General features: G+C 35.5%; 1 long non-coding RNA gene across 1 annotated transcript in view; it reads right to left on the bottom strand.

Moving 5' to 3' along the window:
• The window catches only part of LOC109331100, a 6785-nt gene extending 2170 nt beyond the window's left edge, over positions 1–4615 (bottom strand). Inside the window, exons 1-2 of the long non-coding RNA XR_002105743.1 lie at positions 4497–4615; positions 227–239 (exon numbers count right to left, since the gene is read on the bottom strand). This is a non-coding gene — a long non-coding RNA (uncharacterized LOC109331100). The remainder of the gene's footprint in view (positions 1–226; positions 240–4496) is intronic.

Below are 11429 nucleotides of genomic sequence, written 5' to 3'. Positions count from 1 at the left end.
CTCTAATTCAGGTAACATTAACAACTGCATGATCCAAGATCCAGTGGAGGATGAACAATGTATCAATAACGCTTCTGACTCATCATCAAAGGAACCAAGTGAGGGGGCTCTCTTAGGACTCACTCATGAACAACACAAAGACCTTGTCTCTTCGCTGGAACGCTCCAACAATCCTCAACATCATAATGCTAATCAAATTGTCACAAGAACCTTAGGTACCACTAACATTCAATCAACCACTTGGAAATCTAATTATTGGATTCTTGATACAAGAGCCACAAATCATGTGTGTTACTCCTTACAAGATTCCAATCTTTTAAACAAATCAAACCTTTTCAATCACATTTCCCAATGGAGAGAATTTAATTGTTCACTACTTTGGTATAGTACTGCTCTCAACTCATCTTTACTTATATGATGTCCTATATCTACCCTCATTCAAATAAAATTTGATTTCTGTCTCAAAGCTCACTAATTGTCTGCCACGCAAATTGATTTTTTCCAATACATACTATCACATACATGACCTCATATCCTTGAGGATGATTGGTGTAGCTAGCCTGAAGGAGGGACTATATGGAATGGTGCAACAAACTCGGGACATTCCTAGCTTACACACTACTAATACTTTCTCTAGTTATAGTGATAACAATCTATGGCATTGTAGATTAGGTCATTTGTCACATTCTAAAATGCTTGTTATGCAATATATCTTTCATTTTATTCAATGTAATAAGACTATGGATCCATGTGAAACTTGCCATTTGGCCAAACAAAAGAGGTTACCATATCCTGATAGTGTTTCTAAATCAGCTAAGCCTTTTGATCTTGTTCATATGGACATATGGGGTCCCTTTTATGTGCCATCCACACATGGCCATAGATACTTTCTTACAATTATAGATGACCACACAAGTTACATTTGGCTTCTCTTTATAAGAACCAAAATTGAAGTAAATCAACACATAAAAACATTTGTGTCTTATGTGAACACTTAGTTTGATTCTAAACTCAAATCCATTAGAAGTGATAATGGAAAGGAGTTTTTCCTTACTAACTTCTATGCCCAACATGGGATACACAACCAAACCTCTTGTGTGGAATCCCCTCAGCAAAATAGAATTGCTAAAAGAAAACACCAACACATATTAGCTATTGCTAGATCCCTTATTTTTTAATCCAAACTACCTATATGCTTCAGGAACTATGCCATATCTCATTCAATCTATCTTATGATTAGATAGCCCACTAGATAACTTTCCAATAAGTATCCCTTTGAGGCTCTGCATAAGACTCTACCTAATCTAACCCATTTAAAAACTTTTGGCAACCTATGCTATGTTTCTACACTAACTACTAAAAGACATAAACTTGATTCTAAGTCAAGAAGATGTTTTTTCTTCGGCTATAAGCAAGGAACTAAAGGTTATCTTGTCCTAGATTATCTTAACAGACAAATTTTCCTTTCAAGAAATGTGGTCTTCTTTTAACACATTTATCATTTCCACAATAGTCAAGAAGAACCACCTAAATCCCCTCTAAATCATTTTGTTCTACCCACTGATTGCTTTGATTCCATGTTCACTTACACTGCTGATCTGATTGACAATCAACAGTCCTTTGTTCCTCGCAATCCTAGTGAAACATCTCACAATATTACCATTATTTCTTCCAGCTCCACTAGGGATGATTCTAATCCTCCCATCAGGCACTCCACTAGGATATCTAAGCCACATTCATATCTTCAAGACTACCATTGCACTTTAGCAACAACTTCCCTGCCAACATCCTCTTCCAACATCAAATACCCCTAAGAACAATTCCTCAACTATGATTCTTTATCTCAAACTCACAGACATTACTCTCTGGCCATTTCATCCACCCCTACACCTAGCACTTATCAGGAATCCATCTTGCATGAATCTTGGCAAAATTCTATTAACTCTGAACTTTTTGCCCTTCAAAACAGCAACACTTGGACCATGACAAAGTGACCTAGCAACAAAAGAGCCATTGGCTGCAAATGGATTTTTAATCTTAAACATAAACCAAATGGATCCATAGAAAGGTTTAAAGTAAGACTAGTTGCAAAGGGGTTCACACAAACAGAAGGAGTGGATTACCTTGATACTTTTACCCATATGGTTACAATGACAACCATTAGAGTCCTTTTATCTTTAGCTTCCATCCATAACTAGTTTCAGCACCAACTTGATATGAACATAGCCTTCCTTCATGGTTACCTTAATGAGGATGTTTACATGAAAACTCCATCTGGTCTCCATATTACTGATCCTTCCTTAGTTTGTAAACTCCACAAATCCATTTATGGGCTTAATCAAGACAGAAGACATTAGCATGAGAAACTAACCAAGGTCCTTATCACTCATGGCTTCCATAAGTCTAACTGAGATCATTCTTTACCTATTAAATCTATTACACCTAGCTTTACTACAATTCTGATATATGTTGATAATTTAGTTTTAATTGGTAATGATCTATCTAAAATTCAATCAACCAAGCAACTTCTTAATACTGAATTTAGTATCAAGGACATAGGAAACTTGAAATTCTTTCTTGGTCTTAAAATTGCCAGATACTCTAAAGGGATTGCTTTATATCAATGCAAATATGTGTTAGATCTTCTATTTGAAACAAGAATGTTGGCTGCAAAACCATACTCAATACCAATGGATTTCAACACGAGACTTCACTCTACATCTAGATCTCCATTGCCTGATCCTGCTCCCTATAGAAGATTGCTTGGAAAACTGCTATATCTAAATAATTCCAGACCTGATATCAGTTATGTAGTTAGTCATCTTAGTCAATTCAATTATTGTCCTACTGATCAACATAATCAGGCAGCAAATAGAGTCCTCAAATATCTCAAATCCTCACCTACTCTTGGCCTATTATTTCCTTGTCAAAACACAACAACCTTAAAGGGTTGTTTAGACTCAGATTGGGCAGCCTGCTTAGATACCAGAAAATTTGTCATTGAATGGTGTTTCTTCCTTGGCTCTTCTTTGGTTTCTTGGAAAATTAAAAATCAAACCAATGTCCCTAAATCTTCAGCTAAAGCTGAATATTGAGCACTTGGTATGGCCTCATGTGAAGCATAGTGGCTACTCTACCTTTTCCAGGATCTTAACATTCCTCACACTACTCCAATTAGCCTCTATTGTGATAACAACTCAGCTCTTCACATTGCAGCCAATCTTGTCTTCTATGAAGGCACCAAACATCTCGAGATTGATTGTCACATAGTGAGGGAAAGAGTTCAAAATGACACTCTCCATATCTTACCCATCTCTTCTTCCTATTAACTAGATGACATGATTACAAAACCTCTATCTTCAAGTCCTTTTCTCTGCAACATTCCAAGCTTGGCTTTCTCAACTATTACTTGCAAGCTTGTGGGGGACTATTGGGTACGAAAGCTATTGGCCCAAATAGTAAACCCAACCTAGAAAACAAAAAAGATGAAGAAATGAAGATTGGTGGGAAAAACAATTTATACAGTTAAAACAATTTTATTAGTTATCCCTTTCCTTTTCTAGCTTACCATATAATCTTGTATTCTTTTTTATTTGGCATACAGAAAAATTATCTTGTGAGAATCATATTCATAAGGTTCCACTCTCAATACATATACAAAATTCATATCTCCATATTCAAGATTTTTTCTCTTCTTTGTTCACTTTGAACATTAATCATGGAATCCACCATGTTTCACAAACCGCCTAAACTCGTCCCAATTAAAAAAATTGAACAAACTAATGATTCAATACATCTTCTTATAACCATAGTTTTGTCAAAGGCAAAATTAGAAACTAGAGGAAGTGAGGAATAAGCATCTTCTAAGTTCCAACAAAGAACCATCTTCTAACTTCCAATAGAAACCTAATTCATTCATTTCCGTCTTCCTCTTCTCCAAGGCAAAGGAATAGTCGTCTTCATCTTCATCTTCATTGTTGGTCACTAAAAAGGTTTATAAGACAATAAACAAAAGATATATTCCTATTTCAAGATGCAATATTGAATCTACCATGCATAATTAGTCTTTATTCTCATATATCAATTGATTTCTATTGATGGAAGGTAAATTATATAACTTTATGAATTTTCATGTATGGTTAAGATTTATTTGTTGATCATGTTGTGTACCTTTACATTAAAATGAATTTTTGTTTAACTTACATGTTTTCAAGTTGTCGGTATGCTTTCGATAATTATATTTTAAACTCTTCAAATCCTCTATTGTGATATTGTCACTCTGCCTTCATCATACTAAATCATTGACTTGAAGTCAATATTAGATCTATCCACATACAATAATAAACTAAGTATAATCTGAATTCTATGGAAAAATCAAAGGGCTAATCAGATAACCAATAGTATACTTTTAAAGCTCCCATGTAGTTAAGTTATCTTCTAGAATTCATACTGGAATTTCAGTGGTATACTAGCACCATGTATGCTTGCAAAATAACATTCATAATAACATTCCATAAAGTTATGAAGCAAAAAACATATGCAAGAAAACATTTAAATACTAGTTTCTAGCATATTTGCTTAAGACCATGATAACCCCACAACATCAAAACTAATAGATCAAGGCATTTGTTGGTATGATATCATTAACACATCTCTCCCTACAAACATTTGCAACAGTTGCACTTTTAAGCTTAATTTAAGTTGTTTTCCATTGTGTTGTGTTTCTTAAATACATTATATCAACTACAATAGTAATGTTGATATTGTGTTGTGTTTCATTTGTTAGGTAGAATGGATCTAATGAATACAATAGATATGAATGCTGCTAGTACCCAACAAGTTTCACAAGAAAGTTCACATCAAGTAAATGTGGAAAGTACTTCTAATTATACACGTGAGTCTTCTCAATCTCATGTTGGACAAGATAATAATACATAATAAACAACATAACCACCACCAAAGAATCGTAGAAGTGTGGTGTGGAAGCATTTTCAAAAGATTAAAGTAAATGGAGTTGACAAGTCTGAATGCAAATATTGTAAGAAACAACTCGGTAGAAGTTGAAGGAATGGAATAAAATACTTGCACAACCATTTGGAGTTGTGTTTTCAAAAAAAAATTATGATGAGAGGTCATGACAAAAGGCAATCATTTCTAATGCCTAAAGCCTCACAAGGTAAGCAAAAGTTAGGAGTTGAAACTTATGATACGAAATATACAAAAAGGGAGTTTGCGATGCAACTATTATGCATGATTATCCACTATCAATAGTGGATCATATTGGTTTTAGGAGGTACTCGACTTCCCTCCAACCATTGTTTGAAGTTCCTTCTCTAAACACTATCAAAAAGGAGATATCCAAAGTGTAAGATTTTGAGAGAGAATGTGCAATGAAGATGCTAGATAGTCATGAAGGAAGAGTGACTATTACCTTAGATAAGTGGACTTCAAGCAATCAAAAGAGGGTGCATATAGCGGTCACAACTCACTATATTGATTTCTCTTGGACTTTACAAAGTCAAGTATTGAGGTAATTATATTTTATAACTCAATATTGTGTTATATTGCAAATACTATATTGCATATTGATTGCTCTTGGACTTTGCCATTGAATGTGAGAATTGTTATTTTAGGTTCATTTATGTTCCTTCCCCACACACTAGTGATATACTTTCTCATGCGTTGGTTGAATGTTTTATACATTGGAACATTGACACGAAAATATCGACTATTACTCTAGATAATTGTAGTACAAATGATGCTATGATTCCAAAAATCAAGGATAAGTTGTAATTGGGAAATTTTTTGAGGGATGGGTCTTTACTTCATATGTGTTGTTGTGCATATATCCTAAATTTAATAGTTAAAGATGGGTTAGAAGTAATGAAAGATAGGATAGAAAAGATTCGAGATGGTGTAGCATATTGGAGTGCTACGCCAAAAAGGAACAAAATGTTTGAGGAGTCTCTTAAACAATTGCGAGCTCCTTACACTAGAAATCTAATTTTAGATTATCCAACTAGATGGAATTCAATATTCAAAATGCTTGAGAATACCATATTATATAAGGATGTATTAATCGGTTAAGATAGTGTGACACTCAATAACATGTTTGCCAAGTAATTCATAATGGAAATTTAAAGAGGATGTTTGTGAGCGACTAAAATTGTTTAATTCCATAACTGAGATGATTTCTGGTACTAAATATTCAACTGCCAACATATATTTTCCCAAGATTTTTCAAATTAAGTTAGCAATAATTCAACGGATGAATTCCTCGAATGAATTCATTAAAAGGATGGCAGATAAGATGATGTCTAAATTTAAAAGGTATTGGAGTGTGATTCATGATATTATGGGAGCTCCTACAGTTTTGGATCCTAGATATAAAATGACATTACTTCAATTCTGTTTTAATAAGTTGTATGACCATGATGCATGTACGCAAGTTATCTTTCTTGGTGCTTATGTTTCTTTTTGGCCAAAAATGTCAAGTCCAAAAAGAAAAATCAAAAAGTGTCAACATCCAACAAAATCAAAAAGTGTCAACGTCCAACAAAATCAAAAAGTGTCAAATAGTCCCAAAAAATCAAAAGTGTCAAAATGTGTCCAAAGTTCCAAAATATTCAACAAAGTATCAAGTTTCTTTCTTTTTGGGTATAACTCAAGTAACAACATTTTGCATCTTGAAAAGTTAGGGTGATTTTCTTTCACAATTTTCTTGGTTCCATACTTGGTTTACTTAAGAAGGCCGTGGAGGATAGAGTGTTGAGTGATACACAAAATTTTACATTTTCCATAAACAAAAAGTGAGTGATACACGCGAGTGGGTGAAAAATGTAAAACCATTCCAACCATTCCAATCATGAATGTGATAGTTCTCCATTGTCCTCTAGGACAACAACCCTACATGCTATGTTGACAACACAATTTCATACTCTCCAAAGACAAATGGAGCAAATGGGATTGGAGTACGATAGGAGGCTTGATTACCATGCACATAGGCAGTCAAGTGATTCTGATGATGAAGGAGGTAGGGGAGACAAAGGAGGGAGGCACTGAGGGGAAGGATAAAGAAGGATGATAAGTTGGAGGGATCAAAATAAAGGTGAAAGTCTTTATTGGGAAGAATGATCTGAATGCTTACTTTAAGTGGGAGTTGAAAATTGAACAAGTGTTTGATTGCAATTCTTACAATGAGGAGAAGAAGGTTAAGGTGGCTACACTAGAATTCAAGGAGTATGCCTTGATTTGGTGGGATTAACTTCAAAAGGAGAGGAGGGGGATTGGTGCTGAACCAATAGATACATGGGATGTAATGAAGTTGATTATGAGGAAAAGGCTTGTTCCTAACTCATACCAAAGAGATATTCATAACAAGCTTCAAAGACTCACACAAGGGTCTAAGAGTGTTGATGAGTATTTCATGAAAATGGAATTAGCTTTGCTAAGGTCTAATTTCCAAGAGGACTGAGAAGCCACTATGGCTAGGTTCTTACATGGGTTAAACCAAGATATTCAAGATATTGTCGAGTTACAACACTATGTTGAATTGGATGACTTGGTTCAACAAGCCATCAAAATAGAGGAGCAATTGAGGAGGAAAAAGTCTAAATTTCCCTTGGGGTCTAGTTCAAAATATCAATCATCAAAGTGGTTGAACAAATTCAAGAAGGAGGGACCAACAAAGGATGTTACACTTAATGTCGAGGAAGTTGTGACTAAAAGTCAAGGTAAACAACCTATGTTTGCTAATCAAAAGGGTAGAGATGTAAAATTCTTCAAGTGTGTAGACCTTGGATATATTGTTTCTCAATGTCCTACAAGGAAGACAATGATCATGATTAATGAAGAGGTGGAGTCTCAATCTGAGGCTTCAAGTGATGAAGAGGATGATGCCATTGTTCCTAATGGAGACATAATAATGGTGAGGAGGATCTTGGGAAGCTGAATCAAGGACCATGAAGTGGACCAAAGAGGGAACAACTTTCATACAAGGTGTTTAGTTGGTGGTAAGGTTTGTTGTTTGATCATTGATAGTGGAAGTGGTACAAATGTGGTTAGTACAAGATTAGTATCAAAACTTAATCTTGAAACTAAAGTACATCCCACTCCATACTAGTTATAATGGTTTAGTGAGGTGGGAGAAATGCTAGTGAACAAGTAGGCTAAAGTTCCTTTCTCTATTGGGAACTATGAGGATTCAGTACTATGCGATATTGTGGATATAGAGGTTAGTCACTTATTGCTAGGTCGTCCATGGAAATAAGAAAAAAGAGCTAAACATGATGGTTGTACCAACAAGTACACATTAATGCACAAAAAAGGAGGGTGATTCTTTCACCATTGACTCCTGAACAAGTCATTGAGGATAAGAGGAACATGAAAAAAATAGAGATGGAGAGAAAAGAAAAAGGGGGAAAAACAAAAGAAAGTGAAACAAAAACAAATACAAAAGGAGAGGGGGGGGGGGGGAAACCACTTTTTGTGATGAAAAAGGTGGAAGAAAGGAGAGTTGTTCTTGCAAAACAACCATCACCACCACTATTTTGTTTCGCAACTAACATTGTTTTGCCAAATTTTATCTCTAAACCTTTTCAGGACATTTGAGTGGTTAAAAGGGTTGATGACCATTGGGAGACCAAAACCGTGCTTACTTGTATTGCAGTAGGGATAATGGATGGCATGGTTAACCAAATTTTGTTCACTAAGGAACATGATGCACATGCTTACAAACATGAGATTCAATGTAAGTATACTCCTAAATGTGATACAATCAATGTACTGGATATGTTTCCTTTTGGTTTAGGTGATGGAGAACCAATTTCGAGGTTGAAATCTTTTCAGAAGAATGGGATGATACAATACCCAAGGAGACCAAACTTGACTATGATGGCCTTGAAGGCATGGGTGGCCAAATGACAAGGGCACATACAAAAAGGGCACAAAATGCCCTTGGACAACTCATAGAGTTGATCCATGATGGTGAGCCAAAGTTAGCCCAAGGGGGTGCCAAGATGCTTAATTGCATCATGGTCCATGGTTCTGACTAACTAAGGATGGACCAGGCCATGCGCATGAGACAGGCTAAGGACTTGCAAATTCTGACTGTGGCATGGGGCCAAGTGCATCAGACACCAAGCCTGACCGAGACACAAGCCTATGCGCATCAAGTGCATCTGATCGAGGCAAGGAGTTGGGTGCATCAAATTTTGAGGCAGGTGATGGGTCAATCTAGCATGGCCAAGATTTCTGACTTAGGCGCCTACGCCTAGTGTGCCAAGTGTGGCGTTGGGCGTGGTCTAGCCGAGTCAGGCGTATCCAACACTTTAGTGTGGGTCATTTTTAATTTCAACAATAATTGTGTGAGCCAGTTTGGACCAACACTTAGCATATTTAATTTATAAAAATTGTCGAAAAATAATGTTTATTTTGTGAAATGGCTCGTGCGGCCTTAAACAAGTCATAAAGTATAACCCACACTTTCATGCTAGGGCCAACTTTTATTCTGATGCCTTACATAGCTCTTTAGTGGTGACTTTACACCATGTTTGGATCGTTGGTGAATATTTCAGCTGGGCATAAATCACCAAACGACATCCTAAGTCAAGTTCATAATTGTTGGAGAAGTGTTGCTCATGGGAAAATTGAAGTGCCCGTTGGAGCCTTAATGTGCTCATTTATGGAGGTTTAACACCAACTTCTAGCCGTTGGAAGCTTGACATTGCTGGACATAAAGGTCCAAATGACATCCTAGGCTATTTTCCTCACATAAGAAGTTCACTTGGACGAGGGAATGTTTACACTTGAAGATGGCATCCTATGCTCATCAATTCTACGTCATGGGACACATTAAAGTGATGCATTAACTCTTATTTCACCATGTGCTCAAGTGGAGTTATTTGTAGTTGTGGAATACACTTGGAAGAAGAACCATATCTTCTCAACATTCATTCTTCAACCGTGGAGCTATAACTTAGAGTTGAGATAAGAATTTCACCATGTGATTCATGTCTTAATCGTGGCATGAATGAGACAAGGAATCTTAGGCCAACCAACTCATCAAGTCGTGGACTTACAAGCCTCAATAAGAATCCTATGTCTTCCTCATTATGTCTTAATATCTTTAGTTCTCTTCTTGAATGCAATAAGGCACATGTTACCTGAATTAAACATGTCTAGGAATAGTTTAAGAGTCAAATGGTATCCTATATTGGATCACCATGAATTAGGACTTTAATCTCTTGTACATTTCGTGGGAGCCAAGTTGGCTTGCTGTTGAAAGCATTTGTTGGTGTTTATTTTAGTTGGGAGTTTTCTTCTCTCAACAAATCATCCTGACAGCAGTGTCAATTTATTGAAAGATTAATACTCTCATTTTCGTTATGTTCCTTTTGTAAGTAAGAGAACTCGGTTTTATTCTTTGTTCGCCATCTCGGCTTTGTTGAAATAAATTCCAACGCTGGTATAATGGTTTCAAGAATATTCCAGTTACAACTTACTTTCTTAATAATCATGTAAATAAGTCATTCCTTCTTTGCCCCATCTCGGCTTTGTTAGAATAAATTCTAATGTTGGTATAATGGTATCGAAGCAATTACCTATTACATAATTATTAAGTACCTTTGCATACCATCTCGATTTTGTGGAATAAAGAAAGTGTGCATGTCAAGAGGAGCACTTTGGAAAGCTTTCTCGCTATATGTTTTGGTTTTTATGAGGACAACTTGTGTTTATAAGAGCTTGAAGATCATCAACAAATCAACGTGCTTAAGTCTCAAGATTGGTATTAGACTTAGACTAGTAATTAGTTTAGGTTGAGTCTAAGGGGCTTAGGTAAACTCAATACATGTCTCATATGCATAAAACTTTAAATCATTTTAGTTTTGAGATATGTCATTTATAATATGTTCATGCATCATATAAATACATGTAATCTGTGCATCCTAGGCATAAACTTAGTGTTGAACATGTATAAATTAAGTGCATAACGTATTTAAGTTTTGCAATTTGAAAATACACTTGGAAATATGCAATAAATCGATTAAGGCATGTTTTAATCGATTAACATAAGTGTTTGAAAAGTTGTTGAAACTAAAAACTTGGAAAAACAGAATCAGTTACGTTTTTGAAACACGTTAATCGATTAACCAAGGTCTTAATCGATTAACTGGGCTGCTGAAGTGATTCTTTATAAACTGCGTTTTCAGAACTGAAGCCATGGCTTGCATGTTGAATTTTTAAGAGAGTTAGAGCATATTTCGTGTTAATTGTTGCATCTATATGACATTGCATTTGTGAGATTAGAAAAGAGAGAATTCTATGCTTTAGGATTGAGAAGCGTTTCATGTTTAATTACTCATCATTTCATCTCACATGTTCATGCATTCATTGATGTTTTTGTAAAGATTTTGTATTCTGTAAAATAT

This window comes from Lupinus angustifolius, chromosome LG17 (genome assembly GCF_001865875.1).
Source record: "Lupinus angustifolius cultivar Tanjil chromosome LG17, LupAngTanjil_v1.0, whole genome shotgun sequence".
Taxonomy (NCBI): domain Eukaryota; kingdom Viridiplantae; phylum Streptophyta; class Magnoliopsida; order Fabales; family Fabaceae; genus Lupinus; species Lupinus angustifolius.
Note: the sequence above shows the minus strand (reverse complement) of the source record. Positions and strands in the feature narration are given on the sequence as shown.